The following is a 19,944-nucleotide window of genomic DNA, read 5'->3' as shown; positions in this document are numbered from 1 at the left end:
TTGACCCTCAGATCTCAGCCTCCTGAGTAGTTAGGATTACAGGACCCTGGCCTTCCAGCCTTCTTTTATAGCCGCAATTCCACTTCATGGTTCACACCCAAAACTTGTCACATGTTTGGTCTCTCCTCCTTATTTCAATTCTTTACAGTTCCAGTGAAATATAGAGCACATTAGGCCTCTTCTCCATAACACCAAGGCCATCTCTGCAGTCTATAGCCCCTGTGCTCTAGTTTCAAAGCCTGGGCTATTCTCTGGGAATGATCCCATAGCTTCCTTTCTCCCTGTAGCAACCCAAGATGGCAGCCAGGTCAACTTTGCTCCAGTGGTTCTGCTTAGCACTCAAGCTCCAGCCCTGCTATGGCCATCTCCACGTCCTAGGTGATCTAGCGACTCACTGCTTCTCTGACTTCACCTTCCGCAGTTTTCTTTCCTGACTTCAGCACTCTCATCACCCTCTGCTTCTTCCTTCGGACTACCCAGATTGTCTCCAGCTGCTTGCCTTAGTGCAGCTCACTGCCTTCCTCCTTGCTTCCTCCCTGTGCTTCTCAGATGGGGCAGCTCTGTCTGAAGGGCCATGTTTCATAAAGCTCCAACATCAGATCCGCGATAGGGGAAGTACTTCTCGTGTCAGGTTGGTAGAGGCCAATGCTGCTGCCAGCAAGCCTGAATTGCACAGGAAGTCCCACCTCCAAGGATTTTCGAATCCCATGTCAGTAGTGCTGAGACTGAGAAACGCCACTCAGACATTTTCTTCCAAGACAAATCTCTTTAAATTCGCTCTTTCTGCAAGAGCATTTTCCCTCTTTTTCCCCCATCATTCCTTAGTTCCCGATGGAGTTTGACCCTATGGATTCAGCGTGCATATTTCTGTTATCTAGGGCAATGCCTGGCACATAGTAGGCCTTCAATAAATGTTGATCCATTTTTGAGGTTTAGAGAAGTTATATACTTTGCCCACCGTCAAACCATCTTAATAACAAAGACCTCAGCTGTCTATCAGCTTATGAAGCTACTGCCTATTTGCATGTGATCCAAGGGAAAAGCTTTGTGCTCCTTTTGCAAATGCCATTTTAAGTTCATTTTCCTAGCTGGTGCCTTCCAATTTCCCATGCTTTCCCACCTTCTCGTGCTCATCCTTCCTATGCAGCAATTCTAGATCCACAAGAGCCCAGACCCTCTAAGGCCCCTGACAAATGCTTCCTTCTTGCATCTCTCTGACTTTTCTCCTAACCCAGAGCTGGCTGCTGCAAGTGAGGTGGCCATTCATGCCCCACTGCCTGCAAGCTGTCAATCAGCAAGCCTCACTGTCAATATTGCATTCGTCGCTTGCCTAACCCCCGGTTGTCTGTAGCTTCTCGCTCTCAGCATTCCCTCTCCTTCAGCACCTACCCGGCAATAACCGAGCACACCTTGAAATGATTGTCTGGATTTACAGACATGAATTTGCAGCATGATTTCCTCTTTTTGATGAGCATAAAATCGTTGCATGTTCTTTGTTTTTGGAAAAGCCAAGCATTTTTGGTTTTGTTTTTAAAGAAGACATTTATTTTGCCTTCTTGACTTTTCAGTACTTTGAAAATGACTTTACTATTTTATTTTTTAAAAAGATCCACATTTCTGTTTTTTAATGGACATTTTAACTTTGAGCTTTTGCCTATCTTCAGAGATTTATGTTCTATTTCATTTCTGTTCTCCCAGCGGGGCCCCTCCCAAACACACACACACACACACACACACACACACACACACACACACACACACACACACACACACATCACTCATTTCTTATACTGAATAAATAGCCATCTGTTCCATGGAAATGATGTTGAGAGATGATGGCAGCCAGTCAGAGGTTCCCCTGTATGGCACTCCTAATGTTGTGAAATAGGTACTCCTCCCACCCCTTGGAAGAACGTCCCAGAAGTTGTATGTCTGTCTCTTTCTCTGCTCTAAAGCCTGCTCCTTAATGAAATAATTTCTTGGCAGTGCTCTCTCCATGCAGCTGAGCCCTTCAGCCTCTCATCTGGGATTTCCTGTCAACCTTGACCTCCCTTGGCTCTGGCTGGGAAAGTAGCCTGCAGACTAGCCTGACTCCAGCCCTGCTTCATCTGAATTAGTGCTTTCTTAGGAGACAAGCTGCATTTGTTCCTTGCCTGTAATCCCTGTGAGGGCTTCAACTTGAGAGAAGCCCTGAAACTCTCGGACTCAGAGACCAGCAGCAGGGTTGGCTGCAACATTTAAATTAGCAAAGCCCCAAGAAAACAGGCTGAGGCAGTGGATGCTTGAAGAAAGCACTATGGCTGGAACATGAGGGAGAAGGCCACACAGGGGAAGGAATCCAAGCTTAGGAGTGGGGCAGTGGTTCTAGTTCAGCTCTGTAACGGTGCTGTGAGACCCATGATAAATCACTAAACCTAAGATCAGCTGTTTCAGAGTTTGGAGAAGCATTGAGACTAGAGCACACACAGCGTCTGGTGCAGTGGCTGACGTGCACTGGGACTGTGTGCATTTTTACTGACAATCTTCGCTGTGGTGTATTTGTTCTCTGTGAACACTTAGAGCTATGTTTCTCTGTGATTACAACACTTCACAACTGAGCTCTTCTGTGTGTGGTCCTGGGGATGGAACGCAGAGCCTGGCACATGGCCCAGCCCACATCTGACTTCTAACTAAGCTTCTTCTACCATCTACCTGTGTGACCTTGGGGAAGATTGTCCTGTCTGGACTCCGACATGCCACTATTGGAGACTGTTAGGTGTCTTTTTAATGGGCCCACTCAATGGGCCTCCTCAGCCTTGTGATCTTGGTCATAGCAAATGATGTGGGTGATAGGTGAAGTGTAGAGCTTACTCTCTGAGGCTCAGGTCTTCCAAGGAGTCCTCCAAGGACTCCTTTTGAAATCAGATTCCCATGTAGTGGAACTGAAAGGTGGGGGTGGGGGGAACGAAACTTGAAGATACAGCTTCATCCTGGGAGCTCCACCCTGTGAGCCTGGCTTGGATCTCTTGGGAGTGAGTTGGGTATCTTGGCATTCTACCACTTTCTAACAGGGTGGGTTGTTGTGGTAACACACACTGGCCTGTGGTAGCTTGTCTCTTCTGCCTGCACCTGTACATACTTGCCATGGTGTGGGCATCTGCTCAGTGATCCTATCCAACACCACTCCCCATGCAGAAGCCAAGCAGGTGCCGGGCCGTGCTCTTGGACTTCCAGAACTGTAGCTATATAGACCTCTTTTATTTCTAAGTCACTCAGTCTCAGACATTTGGTTATAGCAACATACAACAAACTGAGACACATGGGTTGAGAGGTCTCAACCCCAGCAGTTCGTTTGGATGCTCAATGGAGAGCCATTCTAACTGACTGTACAAAACAGCCCTTACACTTGTATCAGACTTAAAGTTTTACATCATCATAACAAAATGTCTCTCGTATAACTTACCATAGGCCTGGGAAGTATATCCATTACATTTTGTGTCTATTTTGTAGATAAGAAAACTGAGGCCGAGAAGAAATGTCTCCAAGGTCACTGAGGGGACAAAGGCAGATGTTCCATCCTCTCCAGCTTGCTTACTGCAGTGTGCCGTGTGACCTTTACCTGAAGGTTCAGGGGTGCTCTGGCTCCTGAGTCTCCCAACAATCCAGCATCTCCAGAGCAGCATGTCTGTCAGAATGGATGGACGATGTCACAAGGCTGGCTCCCTGCTTCATCTAGGTAGGTTTTCTGGTTTGCCTCTGTGCCAGTCAGTAATGACTTTCCAACAGAGGACCCGAGTGTCTTTTGACAGAGTTTGCATGGATAATGATGATGATCCTGGTGAGAATAATAGCTGCGAGTCCTTACCCAGGGCTTTCAAAGGTACTGGAGTAAGTAGCTCACAGAGATAATCGGATGTAACTTCCTTTTAATGAAGAAGGGCTTCTGTGTGGAAGTTGGCAGAGGGGGAAACTACGAGAGACCAGGGTAACCTGTTTAGTATTGTGGGGTAATTATGTGGGGAAGGTGGGATTGGAACTCAGATTTCAGAGCCCATTGGCTCACCTAACAGGAGCAGCCTAAATTTGTAACAGGTAAGCATACTCAGCACCACCTGCCTGTGTTCAGCTGCCCAGGGTTCCGTTATGGGCCTGGCAGACCTCAGTGCTGGAACTCAGGGGCCAAGAGTCAGAAAGACAGGTTGTGCCAAAGTGACAAGTCAGGTGTTGGAGTAGAGGGGTACACAAATATCGGGGCACACTCACAACAGGGACAGGGACAGAGGATGAGAAGGAGCTTCTACAGAAGCAGCTTTGGTTCAAAGTATGAATCAAAGAATAGTGCCTTTATAAAGCGTGCCAAAAGCATGCCTATTTTTGGAAAGGGTGATTGTTGTCGATTTTGCTGTGGTTGAAACTCACAGAATAGGGAAGGGGGAGGAAAGGAAAATGAAGTGAGAGAAAGAAGCTGAGCCAAGATGTGGAAGGATGCTATACACCAGCTAGAAAGCTGGATTGGCCACTCAGAGGAAGGAAGAGATGCATGCTATGGTTTATATATGTATTTATTTATACACACATATTTGTTGTTGGTGGGGCTTGAACTCTGGGCCTGGGCGCTGTCCCTCAGCTCTTCAGCTCAAAGATAAGTGCTCTACCACTTGAGCCACAGTGCCACTTCCAGTTTTCTGGTGGTTTATTGGAGGTAAGAGTCTCATGGACTTTCCTTCCTGGGCTAGCTTTGAACCACAATCCTCAGACCTCAGCCTCCTGAGTAGCTAGGATTATAGTCATGAGCTACAGGAGCCTGGCTTTTATATATTATTGTTTAAGCCAGTATTTAGACTCAGAGCCTCATATTCAGTCAGCTTGCTTACTCAGCTGGCATTCTACCATTTGAGCCATGCCTCCAGTGCAGCTTCTTGCTGGTTATTTTGGGGAAGGAATCACTTAGAAAACTTCACCAGCCTGTTCCCCACAGAACTGAATGAGAAGTAATCTCCCCCCCCCACCAGTCACCATGTTTATCTACTCAGAATTGTAAAAAAAAGAAATATGCCTCTAATGCTTAGGTTCTATTTGTTATAGTAGTTAGCCTATCCCTAGACAGACATGGTTTGCTAGTTTCACTATATTGTACTCATTTTTATTATTATTGGGCTTCTGTAGTATAATATAGTTTTCTTTCTCTCCATGTAAATACAGAATCAGTGTGGTCATATTTTGAAACAAATATCACTCTGTTTGTTTTCCCACTGCATTTCCATTGTGAATTGGACTTACCCTGATTACAAAGACAATGAAGGACAAATGACATCATTTCTCTAAGACCATTAACAAACTCCAGCATCATTTAAATGAGAAGCAGAAAACTATGAATCACTTTTGAAGGAAGCTTAGAAACGCATCACAATAGCTTTTCTCTTGTGTTTCCCATGGTCATCGGCCCTGTTCCCAAAGCCACAGTGCTTTAAGATTACTTAGTGTGGTGTCTATTCTTAGAAGATGCTGCGTTTTCCTTCTCTCAGTGGTTCAGACATACTCCAAATGGGTCTTTCATGATGAAAGGGAAGAAAAACGCGCTTCTATAATCCTTAGCTCAAGGACGCCTGCCACCCAGGGCAAATTTGTGGGGTGCTGGACAGTTGGAACAAGGGAGTCTTAACACAGCAAAATAACAGCCACGGTACTGTTACTGCAGCTACTTGTGAAATTCTCCCTTTATGTCAGTGTGTGTGTGTGTGTGTGTGTGTGAGAGAGAGAGAGAGAGAGAGAGAGAGACAGAGACAGAGACAGAGACAGAGACAGAGAGAGACAGAGGAGACAGAGACAGAGACAGAAAAGAGACAGAGACACAGAGAGAAGACCAATATTGTGTCAGGGTGAGCATTAGTAACTACCCCCCACTTCTCACGGGGGAGAAAACCAGCTCACTGGGGCAGAATAGCTTATTCTATTTAGTATCAGCTTGAATAGTTGGAGTTGAGGTAGCTTGCTGGACCTGAAAGCTTCAGCTCAGAATCAGGCTAAGTTCTCTCTCCTGCATGTGTTGGGGAAGTAAATAAGTAATTGTCTGAGGTGAGGGGTTTTTGTTCAAAGAATTCAAGAGTAGGGAGACTTATAGGGAAGAAGGAATGAGGATATTTTGTGGGATGGCAGAGTGTGAGTACTTGTTGATGGAGGAAGGTGCTGGTCTGTGTTATGGGGCTGTTCAGAGATTTTCCTGTTGATTACAGTTCCAATGTAGAGATTTGCCTGAGTATTTGAACTTGACCTTCTCTAGACTGGATCAATGTCAGTGAAGGGATTGTACTTCGACATGGCTCTCTCAAAAGAGGACTGGGAGAACAGTTGGGAGCAAGTGGTGGATATGGGAAGAGATGCTATGATGCACTGTAAGGTGTGATGAGGAAGACAAACAGGAAGAAAGCCAGTACAGGGGTATTCGTGGGTAGACCACTGCTGGGTGCAACTGGCACTTAGCTTGTAGAAAGAAGTCCCTGGGAGATAGTGTAAAAGATGCTCTGCCAAGCAGGAGTCCTCAGCTGAGCAGAGAAGTCTGAGACAGTGGCTGGGCACCAAAAGCACGTGCTCCAATGGGATGAGGTTGAGGAAGCAGTGTCTGAGTAGAGAGAAGATGTGTTCTAGCCAGGAGTAGGTAGGTACAGTAGGCATAGTAGGTACAGACTAGAAAGGCAAGATGAGGGCTTTCTAATCTCCTTTCTGCTTCTACCCAGAAGTAAGCTTGGGAAGTGACTTCCCATTACCGGGTCTCAGTTTTCTCAATTCTAAAGAAATGAATGTGTTGTAAGTAGTCTGGGTTTAGATACTCTGTGGTTCTTTAAATCAAAGTGTTGTGATGGACTTCAGAAAACATACAGTTGATCTCCTTCAACATCTTGACCAAAAGGATAAATGGAGGTAAACAGCAAGGTTAACTAACTTGTCAACCAATGTCTAAATATTGAATAAGTCATAAGTGATGTAGCTGGGGTTTGAACTCATGACAGATTGAGTCATAGAGGGTGCAATCTACAGCCTTCCATTTTTTCTGGTGATGGGCCCAGAACATCTGGGATACAGAATTCTTGTGTGTGCTGTTTATATAAAAGCACTGTGAAGCTGAGCGCTGGTGGCTCACACCTGTAATCCTAGCTACTAAGGAGGCTGAGATCTGATGATCACTGTTCAAAGCCAGCCTAGGCAGAAAAGTCCTTGAGACTCTTATGTCCAACTAACCACCAGACAACTGGAAGTGGTTCTGTGACTCAAGTAATAGAGTGCTCTCCTTGAGCTGAAGCACCCAAGTCCAGAGTTCAAGCCCCATGACCGAGGGAAAAAAGAAAAAGAAAAAGCACAGTGGAACCCTTTGCTCTGTAATTGTACCAATTTTGAGCATAATTCAATTCTGTCCGATGAACATATGACACCTGTGTCCTAGACTGAGAATCTATAACTGAATCTTCTGAAGGTCACCATCATTGTTATCATTATAACCAACAATCACTTATTGATGACTTACCACATGCTTAGCACTACTGTTAGTGCTTTATGTGGAGGAGCTTGCTCAACCTACATAAGAACCCATGAGGGAGGTACAGTGAGTAACCCCACTTTGCATATGATATGCCAGTGCACATAGAAATTTATTAGTTTGCCGGGCGCTGGTGGCGCACGCCTGTAATCCTAGCTACTCAGGAGGCTGAGATCTGAGGATCGCGATTCAAAGCCAGCCTGGACAGGAGAGACCGTGAGACTCCTATCTCCAATAAACCACCAGAAAACCGGAAGTGGCGCTGTAGCTCAAGTGGTAGAGCGCTCGCCTTGAGCTGAAGAGCTGAGGGACAGCGCCCAAGCCCAGAGTTCAAGCCCCACGACCGACAAAAAAAAAAAAAAAAAGAAATTTATTAGTTTGATGGGGTCACATGGCTCACAAGTGGCAGAACGGGAATTCTGGGACCAGAGACCATTTGTGTTCTTCTATGTAGCTCACCTTCCCAGCATGAAACTTAGTGACATGGGCATTTACATTTGCCTGGTGGCCTGCTGGGTTAGATGCTGGACTTCATCTTGTACCGCCCAGATCCTGACAAAGGGAGGTGATGGAAACCCCTTCACTCAGTCAAGGTTATCATCAGGATACCCTTCAAAGGGAGCACTCCCAAATCTACTCATCGTATTTGAGTGAAATCCAAAGATACTTTCTTGTTAAAATCCATTCAAGGACACGGCATCTGCCAGGTGATTTGTTTGAAGGCTGTGTGGTAACCCAAATGTTCTCCTAGTACCTGTCTTTCATCTCCTGCCAATTCCTCCGGAGTGTGGTAGCAGCAGGGTTATTGTGTACAGTGGTGGAGTCCCATTGGTCAACGTGCCTCAGGCTATAGAATCTGAGGACTCTGTAAATGGAGACACACAGTGCCAAGACTGGCTAGCCACCAGCACCAGATGTGATTTCTTCTCTTGGTTATTTTGATACCCATTCAACAACCCATCCATTCTTCACTTCCACTCATTCTTCCATTCACTCATTCATAATGTACATAGCAATTCACCATCACAATATGTATGAACTAACATATAGAACACAGAAAAAGATAAACAAGACTTCTCCTGAGTCCTGGACAGCCTACTAGAATATGGAATTGAGGCCTACATGAGGAAAGAACCAATTAATCATACATACAATTAGGCAACAGTTGTAGTTTTCATTAAGTAAATCTTAAATAATGAAAAGTCACCATGTTACAAGACAAAACTATGGGCTTCAGAAAACAATAAGAACATTTGATCTGTGAAATAACAACAACAAAAAAATCTCAACCTGGAAAATAGAGGAGGTAAAAAACATGGCATATTTCCAAAATAAATAACTATTTAATTGCAAGTTAAGGGACTTCTTTAGTATTTTTTTGGAAAATGTGGGGTTTTGGGTTATCATTGTTCCTGTTATTTAGCAGAGTTAACATTAGGGCATATTTTGCTCATTAGCTCATTGTAACTTAACCTGTGGTGTTGGCTTTCAGCCATCTCAAGGCTTCTTGTCCGTCAGACATATTCACAGTTCTTTTGAAGGATCTGAAGGCAGTTTATAATTAAGCAAGAAGAGTGAGGGAAGTCCATTTTGCTCTGGAAGGTGAGAGTGACAGGGTTGAAGTATAGGCTTTCTTCAGCAATAACAGGACTGTTTGTCCTCTGGAGAGATGCAACTCAGACAGGCAAAGAAAAAATGTCTCCTTTCAAGAAGATTTCACACCTGAATCTCTGCAGGTGTGTTGGTTGGACTATGTGAAGAGCATTAGTTGTCATTTGTGTATGCTTGGTTCAGGGATAGAGTGTGAGTCCCCTGATATTCTGAAGTGAAAATTGGTGATGGGACTTTTAGCTGTGTGTGTGTGTGTGTGTGTGTGTGTGTGGCCAAGAACCCTAAGCTAACTGATATGTGTCCACATTCCTCTTACTTGTATGTGTGTCCACATTCATTGGAACTGTAGTGTTCTGTCCTCCTGTCTTTATAATTGATCCACTTCCAGTCTCCTGTCCATTTACTCATCACTTTATCCCCAGCCTTAGAGAGAATTTTATTCTATTCCTATGCATCTTTCTGACAGTTGTCCCAAGTCAGTTTTCACAGTTTTTATCTCCAAAGACTGGCAAAATATAGTCCTATGTGAAGGAGGAGATTTCTATGTGGTAAAGGTCATACTGTAGCAATTTACTTATTTATGGGCTATCTACCCAGCAAAGTTGGGTATCACTATGGACCATCAATGAAAATCCAAGTATAAAAAGGAAAGCTACTGAGGGCAACAGTACAGGTCAAAAGATCCAGCACTGAATCTCACCATTGGCCTTGGTTCATACTCAGCTTGCTCTTGTCTAAGGTTTATAGAAACTTATATTGATTGATTAGATAGTTTAGTTTCTGTAGGGATGGCCAGGGCAGATTTTCTAGTCCTGGGTTGGCTAGGAGAACTCATTGCAGGGATGTGAATGGATGTATCTCTGCAGTCCATCATGCAAGTGACCAGACACATGCATCTATTGAGTATCATACAGAACACGGTCAATACCTCCAAGCCTGAGTTTAGAAATCTAGCCTCATACTTAACCTGAAAAGCATTGGAATTGTGGATATACTTAGTTCAGGCCCTATTTCCTGGTAACCCTGTACTGCTAGCCTTGTGAGAAAACCGGAGTCACTGGTGCCCAGATTTCAGACCCACCGAACCTATGAACAATAGCTATCACTGCTTGAAGCAGATAACTTAAGAAGTAATTTGTTAGACAGCAACAGCTAACCAACACATTGTACATAGGTGTTTATGGATGCTTAAAGGAGGACAAGAAGAGACATATGCTCTCTCCTGAGGCAACAATGCTTGATAAGAAATGTACTTATTACCTTGCTCATGTAATTGTAATCCCTCTGTATGCTATTTTCGCAATAAAAAAAACTTATTAAAAATAAAAGAAAGAAATGCTCTCTCCTGCCAAAGAAGTGGAGTCTAATGGAAGTTCTTATGTCATCTGGGAGCATGGAAAGAAGATGGAAGAGGAACTGTAAGGATAGCAAAAGGCATGATCAAAGACATGATCATGTGAGAGTCAGAATACCTTCTGAGATGAGACATGGAGTGTCTGGGAGGGAGGCAGGAGCTGTAGCTGGGGCTGGGCCTGAGCCAAGGCTAAAGCCTTCAGAAGGCTTGTGTATCCTCAGAAGAAGCACTGGGTTATTGCAGTGTTCCGAGCTCTGAAGCATATTGAAAAGGGACTATGCCAAAAAGGATTTTAAGTTTGGAGCCAGTAGATTATATTATCCAATTTATCTTTATGTTGCATTTCATAAATGTATGAGTAACGTGCATATCCTTATTGTAAATAATTAATGCAAAGTGAAAATCACCTTTAACATTTTTTAGTCCTCACGCCACCCCATTTCTCCTCCTGGTTTTTATTTACCAGGTGTGACGCAACGTCCAGTGATGTTCTGGAGCTGGTGTTACCACCCTTGGATTTAGGGACATCACGTGTATGTCTTCAAAGGGAGCAAATTGGCATCATGGCAGAGACACAAACCAGAACTCACCCATCCTCCCCCCGGAGCGTGCCTACAAGCATACCTCTAGTTGCGTGCATCCTTGAAAACCCTTTCTTACTAAAATGTAAACATTCATTTCAGACTGATAGGAACTAGAAACCCAGAGTTTAGAATCATGCAGCCCTGAGTCAGACTGCGTGAATTCAAATCAGACTAAGAGATCTCAATACAGCTATCTAAACCCCTCCCCCTCCCCCCCCCCTGCACCGGGGTCCACCTTCCCCGTGCTCTTCAGTTCCCCTCTCTGCAAAATGCAGATACTAATTGTGCTTATATCATATACTTACCATGAGGAAGAAATGAGTGAGTATCTACAGAGGGAAGTGTCTAAACATAGGCTCTATAATAGTTTATAGTCACACAAATTGGACCATGCTAGTGCAATGTTCCACCTTTGCTTTCTTTTAACACTACGTCTTAGCTTAGAGACAGAATTTCTTTTTTAATTAAAATGTGTGTTTTGAGATTCTCATGTATTTGTAATAAACAGAGATTCATGGACCCTTTTAAAAATATTATGCAGTGGTAGAGTCATGAAATGCCGAGTATCACAACCAAAACGCCAGTATTGATCCTGTCTACCTGCAGATCAGTTCAACATCTTGGATCCTTTAAAAGCCATATCTGGCTAGGCCCAAGTAGCTCGTCTGTAATCCCAACTATTCAGGAGGCTGAAATATGAGGATCTCAGTAAAACTGCATCACCTAGATCAGGTCCTTTGTCTCTATGATCTCAGAGAATTGAGTACAGACACAGAAGGAGAAGTAAAAGGGAAAAGATTTATTGAAGAAGATAAACAGAGCTGCTGCTAGACTGGAGGCATCTCAAGATAGGGCACCACCTGAACTTCATTGTGTGTTGAGGTTAATAAGGTGTCGCTAGGAGAGAGCTACAGCTGCATCACTCTCAAGATCATTGGCAGCCTGAGGTCTTATCAGGACCCAGACCCAATCAGAGGCTCCACCCAGTCTGCGCAAGCTTGCCATACGCCCCTCAGCCTCTCTGATTGGGTGCTCTTTCTGATACCCACCTCTGGAGTCCAATCAGTGTGCTGCTCACTTTCAAGTCTTCCAGGGACAGATACCCAGGATCCTACGTGCTCGGCTGACCAACTCCGTGGTCACAAGTTGTCCAGGGACCTGCACACAGGACTCCTCAAGGAGACTGCACACACGACCACGCAAGGCCATGGTAAGAGATGCAGAATTGCCAGGAGGGCCTTTGCCCTGTTTGCCTATCTAGGCTTTTTGTTGTTGTTGTTGGTGGTGGTGGCCTTTTAAACTCCAAATCTGGGGTATATAAAGTACAGACAAAAAACAAAGTCCAAGGTATTTATCGTAAAGTCAGTTCTTTGATGACGGATTCTTAGCTATTATCTTATGTTTGTTGAGGGTTTTAGTTACATAATCAGGGAGAACAAGGAAAATAAATATTTTTCCCCTCCTGGAAACAGAAGTCATAGCACTGTTTCAGCTGCTTAAAATCTCTAGATTGACTTGTCCCCACCCCCATCCTCATCCTTTATTAGGTACAGGTGAGGCAGGGTGCTGGCATGGATGTGGGCTGATTGTTTGTTGCCTCTGAGGATGGAGTATTTTTAGTTGTGGCCCAGGTGCGTGATGAGCAGCTGGCCTCACAGCTGTTGTGCTCCAGTGGCCCGGTGGTGAAGGCCTTGTTGAGTTCATTAGAGAGCTATTTGGGCCAGTGGGACGATGCAGCATCAAGCCCTCACAACTTCTTTGAAGTGTGCTAGAGATGTGAACATGAGTTCAGAGACAAGAGGAAAAAAGAAGTATGAATCCATAAGTCCAAAACTAGGAGTCTCACTGAAGGGTAGGAAGTTGTTAGAGCTTGCCTCCATGTGGAGAGAGCAGGGGTATTTGGCGAGAGACCCAGAGAAAGGCCAGGAAGAAAGAAGGTTTTCTTTTTTTCTAAATAGATATTGGAAAGTCATGGCAATTCATGTGGAAGCATGTAGAGAAATCTGAGAGCCATCAGGGCCCAGAGTTGCCATTTAGGGGAGAGAAAGATTAGAAAGAAGATGCTGGGCACCAGTGGCTCACGCCTATAATCCTAGCTACTCAGGAGGCTGAGATCTGAGGATCGTGGTTCAAAGCCAGCCCAGGCAGAAAAGTCCATGAGACTCTTATCTATGATAAACTACTCAGACAAAGCTGGAAGTGATGTTGTAGTGCAAGTGGTAGATCACTTTGCCTTGAGCAGAAGAAGCTTAGGGACAGTGCCCAGGCCCTGAGTTCAAATCCCAGGACTGGCAAAAAACAAAAAGAGGGTGATAGTCAAATAGCCAGGGAGACCCCTGGCTTTCAAATGAGTCAAAGATGAAGGAAAGATTTTGAAGAGGATTCTTGCCTAAAGGTCAGTATTTTAAAGGAGGAAAGAGAACATTCTAGAAAAACAACATTGTACGAGGTACATTAATTTTCTTTGCTGTGTAATGAACTTGACATCTGAAAACAACACACTACGAACTCAGTTTCTGTGGGTCAGGAATCTGGAGTATCTAACTAGACCATCTGCTCAAGATTCCACTAGGCTGCCATTAAGGTGCTGACCAGGGCATGATTCGGTAAGGGCACAGTCACTTATGAGTTCTTTTCAGTTTTTTTGGCAGAAGATATTTCCTTGTAGCTGTAGGAATCGTGAAAGCTGGTTTCTTTGAAGTTGGAGCAGGAGAGGGCCTCCACAGTGAAATTGTAACAGTGCCAAATAGAACTATGGGATATGTTTACAGATAGATAGAAGCATGTATATGTGTCATATATATATGATATATCATTTGCTGGAACAACATAACTCAGACAGGAGGGTCTAAAGATGCAGGGAGATTTTTTAAAAAAAGAGAGTATGTGTGTTCACTTGAGAATCTTTATTTTATTGTGCTTTTGTGAGGCAGTCTGTCCTGTGCATCTACTCTTGGTGGATGCCTAGCCGAACACAGAGAAGGTCCTGCGGGGTGGATAGTTTTCTGGGTAAGAATGGATGGATTCAGAAGGACCTTTGCCATAAGCTTTGTGCCTCTATCCGCTATGCAGTCATCTAGCATGGTGCTGGTAGCCTGGAAGAAATTGTCTCCTTGAGCTTTCTAAGAATTCTGTTGAAGTTCTGAGAAGCTTTCTGGAAACTTCTGAAGATGTATTTATGGCATCTTTCTGTGATGGAGAGGATGGGCATTTAAAATAAAACATGCTTTCAACTCTTCCCAGAAACAAAGGTTCTTCTAAATACTTGGTCTGTGACTGTTACATCAGGAAAAAAAGTCATTTGAGACAATGCTGTATTCGCCCCTGATGAAGCATCGGCCAGGGACAACATTAATATTGAGGGGGAGATGGAAAGCTTGGAGGCAGCATCTTTTGATGTACAAAGAATTACTCACTGGTTTCCTCTGCCCTGCATGGCTATAATTCATGTAGTAAATATTCAGAGCCTTTAATGTCTGCAAACATGAAAGTGCGGAGAGCTTCCAATCTTGCTTGGAAAAATGATAACTCATGTGTTAGCGCATATGTCCCTGCTAAACACATGCTTTGAATAAATACTCAACCTCTCCTACCTGCCGGGTTGATGAAAACTCGAGACAGCTCGCTGGAAAGCTTCCTTTCCATGTGTTCCCGTCATATCACATTAGGACCTCATTTGTGTCAGAGGAATGACTTACTATTTAATCAAACCTTGTCATGGACAGTTTTCTACCTCCAAAATGACACATTGGACTTCTCACTGGTGCATACTGTGGTTCACACTAGGGTGATCTCATGGCGGGAGGTACAGACTTGGAAAACTATAGAGAACAGAAGTGGAAACCAAGATCAGTTTGATGGATGGTATTCTATAAATAGAGATGGGAGCTTGGTAGATCAAGGTAGTCTTTTGGACTAAGATGTTCCAGTAAGTGGCTGGGAAGGGTGTTGTGAAAAGACCTAGGAGGATATTTGGGATCAGAGGTGAAAGGATAGCCTTGAATAAGGCCCTGAGAATCAGGAACCTGTTGGCTTCAGTGATATTCTTTAACTATGCTTTAGTGTTAACCTGGCTTTTCATAGGTGCTGGCTAAACATCAATTAATAAATAAATGCACAAATAAATAAAGGTAGTACTTTACAATGCAGAAATATAAATACTTTAGAAGAAGGATCTGGTCATATAAAATTGTGCTTTTAAAGAGAAAGTGAAATGATAGAGGGATTTTTAGAAGACCAGATGTTGATAACATGGATCAGGCACTGCTAATTCCAGTAGAGATTTGATTTTCAATTTATTGTCAAGCCCCATCCTATTAATGTAATAAAGCCTGAGGATTGAGTCATTAGAGACAGTTTGGGGACTCAGAATCTTTGGCAGAAGAAAGTAAAGTCTGGTTAAGTGGTGCACATCTATCACACACAAACCTCTTCCTTTACCAGTGAGGTGAGCATTGTTTGGCTAATTGTCCTTGTGGAAGTGGTTCTTTGTCATGGGGAGAAAACTCCCTTTGTAGCCAGGCACTCTGTCATTTTATTTATTCATGAAAGAACCTTGAAGTGTTAGATCTTAGGCTTCTTGTGTTCTTCATGAGGACAAGGAGGCTTACAGAATGTCTTCAACTTGTCCAAGACAGGTCAGCTAGCTTAGGAATGGAAGGACTTAAAGAAATATTTATCATTCCGTTCCCAATCATCCTGATCCGTAAACATGAACTTCCACACTAAGCTAATTTGTCAGTGGCACACTACTTCACTGTCTGAGAATGTCCTGTGTGGCCGCATGTGTATCAGTGCTAACACTAGATTATTGACTCTTAGACGAGAAAGCTGGTGCTTTAATCCTCTTTACAAAGTGCTTCGCTTTGTGTCTCCAGAGCCTGACACTTAGAACACACTCAATACTCTTCCAACAAGTAAATGAATGAATGTGCAAGCATCACATGGAAATTAGGACCATTGTTTGGGCTCCTAAAACCACTTTTAATGTATAAATAAGTCTGTTCCACATGCTCATTAGAAACAAACTCACAAGTATCAGAGGATCATTTGAATTTCACATTGTAAACACTTTTGTAATGCTGATGAGTTACATGGTTCTCTTTCTCTTGGGGCCAGTAGTGGAACCCATGGCTCATATCTTATTGCCTGTGTTGAGCACTGAAGATTTCAAAGTTCCGTTGGGAGTAGTTTTGCAGCACTGATTGTAGGTGGGGCTTATAGAGTTTTCTATGGAGACTAGTTAATGTTTTAAGTCACAGTGGCCTGACTTTTTCCCCCACCATTTACCTCTTTGTTTGGCTTTTTTTTTTCCCACCATTTACCTCTTATATCTATTTTCATGTTCTACTATCCTGCCTATGGAGCTTCTGAATGTAAAATGGGAGGGGACAGAGGAACACAATTTTTTTTAATAAAAGCTTCCTTTTAAAAGAAGCCTTGGATTTCCTTTCCTAGCTCTCTCTCTTTCCCTCTTTCTCTCTGTCTCTTCCTTCTCTCTTTCTCTCTCTTTGGTGCAAGTATTAGAACTTGAACTCTGCCTGGTCTCTGGCCCTGAGCCAGTGTTATACCACTTGAGCCACAGCTCCACTTATTTTTTGCTGATTGATCAGAGATAAGAGTTTCACATGTGAAGGGTAAACAAAGGAGGAGGCTGCAATGCTTGGTAAGAAATGTACGCATTATCCTGCCCATGTAATTGTAACTCCTCTGTACAGTATGTTCACAAATAAAATAAAATTAAATTAAAAAAAAAAGAGTTTCACAGACTTTCCTGCCCAGGCTTAGAACTGTGACCCACAGATCTCAGCCTCTTGAAAAGCTAGAATTCTATAGTCATGAGCCACCAGCATCTGGGCTTTCTTTCTCAGGTGTCTATGAAGTTGTTTGGACTGGTTTTATCTGACTTGGATTTTATCTTCAGCCTGACATGAGAAGGCTCAGAGATTTGGTCAAATACTATTTTGGGTATATTGGTCAGGGTGATTTTGAGTGAGATGAACATTTGAATCATCAGATCAAGGAACACTGTTTGCTTTCCCCGATGTAGGTGTGTAATCTGCTCATGGTTAACAAGCGGTCTATTTATCAAATAAAAACAGTCCAGAAGTGTCAGCACTGGGTCACATGACAATGCCTTGGTGTTATCTTCCTTCTTCACATTTTCATATGACTGTGATCTGTGCACTCATGGTGCTGTTGTAGCATACCCAGGAGTTATTTTTACTTCCCAAGTAAGAAGGAGGTAGAAGGTCAAAAGAAATCATCAAAAGCTTCATATGGGGAGATCACCTACACACCATATGTGGCTCAAGCAGCCAGGCTTATGTTGGGTGGATGCCTTAGCTTCTAAGGGCTTGAAACCTGAAGCATTTGCTCAGTGTATTACTACAAAAAAATCAATCTAAAAGCTGGCCACCAGTGGCCCATGTCTATAATCCTAGCTACTTGGGAGGCTGAGATCTGAGAATCGAAGTTTGAAGTCATCCTGAGCAGGAAAGTCCATGAGACTCTTTTCTGCAATCACCAAAAAGCCAGAAGTGGAGCTATGGCTCAAGTTGTAGAGCACTAGCCTTGAGCACAAGAAGGTCAGAGATAGCACTTGAGCCCTGAGTTCAATTCCCAGAACTTACACACACACACACACACACACACACACACACACACACACACACACACACACACACACACACACACACACACACACACACACACACACACACACACACACACACACACACACACACACACACACACACACACACACACAGAATGGGTAACAGCAGATGTTCTCCATGGATTCTTAGATAATCATATGTAAAGGAGTGGGGTGGGAGGGATGGAAGAGAATGTTGAAAGGGTTGATGTTGATCAAGATACACTGTATTCATAAACTGCTTTGTGAAATGGCAACTCCTTTATGTAACTACTTAAAGATAATAAAAACTTTAAAAACCTTATGCAAATCAAAAGAGCCATTTTAGCACTCTTGAAGATAATAAAAAACTTTAAAAATGATATGCAAATCAAAAGAGCAATTTTAGTACTTCGTGGACTTTCAAGATTATATAGTTTCAAAATAAATTAAAAATTAGATATTATGTGTAAGTTTCTCCGGGTCAGGTAACTAAAAATGACTTCACTTTTGAGGCAAGCACATTCATATTTACTGAACACTGTATGCCACACATCCTATTAGTTTGTGTATTCTCTTTCTCTTTCTTTTCCCCCCTCTATTTCTCTGTTTCTGTCTCTCTCTTTTTCCTCTTCCTTCCCCCTCTTTCTCTCTATGTCCTCCCTCAGGCAGAATCTTGCTTTATAGCCCCTGCTGGCCTCAAACTCATAATACTCCTGCTTCAGCCTCCTGAATGCTGGAATTACCATGGCCTTCTAACATGTCCAGCTTCTCCCTTTTCAGTTTCACAAGCCTAGGAAATCACTTATGTTTGTCGCCATTTAATTGATAGAGAAAATGAGTTTCAGAGAGACTTTGCAGAAGTCAGGTAAAGTTGCACAGTAAACAGATGGCTTTTAACTACCACTTGTTCTCACAAGGCATCCCCTAATGTATATTTTGTATGTGGTGATAATTTTTCAAAACTTCCACCATTTAGCTTAATGCTTCTGAGTTAGTGAACATCTTTTCACTTCTGTTTTCCCTATGTCACAGAACATTAAAAAACCCAGTCCTGTTTCTTCCATTCAAGGGTGATTCTGAGGTTTTCCTTTTTTTTTTTTTCCCTTGCTACTTAGGTGATACTTCCTTGGTATGTTGTCAGCTCTTTGGTGCTGTTAAAAGGAGTGAAAATGTTGAACATACCTAAAAATGTAGTTGTTTCCAATCACCAAAGTTCTTCCAATGTTCAATTAATTATTATAGGGTCATCGATGAAGACACTAACTAACGTTGGTTTCTGTTTTGAGTTTTTGTTGTTTTTCTTGTTGTTATCCAGGTACTTGGACTTGAACTCAGAGCCTCACACTCTTGTTTCACATTTTTGTTCAAGGCTGGCTGGCACTCTACCAGTGGATCCATACTTGCACTTCTTCTGTTTTGAAACTTTGAGATTACTTCTTCTGATTTATATTCTTTTTTTTTTTTAATTGTGAAAATACCATACAGAGGGGTTACAATTACATGAGCAAGGTAATGAGTACATTTCTTATCAAGCATTGTTGCCTCCTCCTTTGTTTCCCTTTCCCATCCCTTCCCATCTCCCACCCTCTAACCCCCTTCTCCCTCCCCCCGCCCCAGCCAAAGTTATAAAGTTCGTTTTTCAACATAACAACTTGTACATCTCATTGTTGCAATGAGTCCACCCGTATCCCTATTTGAACAATTTGTTTTTTCTCCTCCCCTCCCCAAATTATACCAACATCAAATACAGTGAAAACAGGAGTTATACCGTGGGGGAGGGACATACAAAGCAACAAAGAAATCATCTTAGAATGGCTATAATCAAGAACTCTAATAACAACAGATGCTGGAGGGGATGTGGACAGAACGGCATCCTACTGCATTGTTGGTGGGAGTGTAAACTTGTTCAACCACTTTGGAAATTAGTATGAAGGTTCCTCAAAAGACTCCACATAGAGCTCCCCTATGACCCAGCAATCCCACTTTTGGACATTTACCCAAATGTTCACAAATAAGACCATACTAAAGCTACCAGCATAACTATGTTTATTGCAGCATTATTCACCATAGCTAAGATATGGAACCAACCCAGATGCCCCTCAGTAGATGAATGGATCAAGAAAATGTGGTATATATACACAATGGAATTCTGTGCTTCCATCAGAAAGAATGACATTGCCCCATTTATTAGGAAATGGAAAGACTTGGAAAAAATTATATTAAGTGAAGTAAGACAGGACCAAAGAAA

The sequence above is a fragment of the Dipodomys merriami genome, unplaced genomic scaffold (assembly GCF_024711535.1).
Source record: "Dipodomys merriami isolate MVZ:Mamm:240054 unplaced genomic scaffold, mDipMer1.0.p SCAF_13, whole genome shotgun sequence".
Lineage (NCBI taxonomy): Eukaryota > Metazoa > Chordata > Mammalia > Rodentia > Heteromyidae > Dipodomys > Dipodomys merriami.
The sequence above is the reverse complement of the archived record's forward strand: the minus strand, read 5'-3'. Positions refer to the sequence as shown.